Consider the following 1,218-nt stretch of genomic DNA (forward strand, 5'->3'; position numbering starts at 1 on the left):
ACGAAATTAGTATCTCTTGTCAATATTCGAATCTGTGGTCCATCAAAGACTCCTTCTTTCAATTTAGCGTCTGAAACATTAGGGAATTTAAGGGATATATACCTATAGCATTGTCCATCTTTGTCTAACGCCTTGACAAGTTACTTCATGAGCCCAAGCTTTATGTGGAGGGATGGTAGTAAAATTTTTTTTGGATCAACGAGGTTTTGGTTGATGATATTATGAGAACCAGGTTTGAATGAATCTCTTAAAGGCCAATGTTTTTTGCTGTAATGATTGGCTCGATCTCTGCTATTCCACAGACATATAAAGCATGGCTCTCTCGTGAAAACCGATTGTTGGCCTAATATCATTGTTATGATTTTGAGATCACCACATATTTGCCATTTGTGATTCGTGTAATTAACTTTTTCAAGAAGCATTTTAACATTGTTATATTCTTCTTTGATGATCGTTGAGTGAGATATAGGGATAGGAGCGTAAATATTCGTAGCATAAAGTAAAACAGCCTTAATGCTGCATTTTGACGAATCAATGAAAAGTCGCCATTCTTCGTCTCTGTACACATTTTTCTTCAAGTGGTTCATTAGTCCGTTAACATCAGTGCAGTACACTAAAGACGTCTCTTTGTCTTTAACGAAAAACTTTCTGAACTCTTTGTCCCTGTCGCGATAGAATGAAACTTTTGTCTTTGGCTCTAGAAGATTTCTTCTTTTTAGAAATGAAGCGGTAAATTCAGCGCCGTCTTTTGGTAATCCAAGATCTCTAATAAAGTCATTCAGTTCTAGTTGCGACACTAATATTGGAACCTTCTATTTCATTTTATGCACGCCATATTCGTCTTTTTTTCGTCATTTTCATCGGAATTATCAGAACTATTTTCTCTTCGATCACTGGTTTCACTACCGTCTCGATGACGTTGACTTTCAACTTCCATTCTATCTTCTTCTAAAGCGCTTAAATCAGTCTAGCGTGCATTTTTATAGATTTCAGTTGCTCTTGTGACTGTGCACACATTAATGTACGTAATCTTATTTTTATTTTTGGCATTGAACCCTTTGACGGAATTCATGCAAAAGTAGCAGTCCTTCGCAATAACGGGTTTTTTCCATGTGTATGGTGTAGAGTACTTGCGGTACTTTTCGTTGTTTGAATTTTTTAGACGATACAACATAAGTCTGCAGGAATTGCAAATGACGTGAGGAACCCATTTTGTTT

Source organism: Belonocnema kinseyi, chromosome 9 (assembly GCF_010883055.1).
Source record: "Belonocnema kinseyi isolate 2016_QV_RU_SX_M_011 chromosome 9, B_treatae_v1, whole genome shotgun sequence".
Lineage (NCBI taxonomy): Eukaryota > Metazoa > Arthropoda > Insecta > Hymenoptera > Cynipidae > Belonocnema > Belonocnema kinseyi.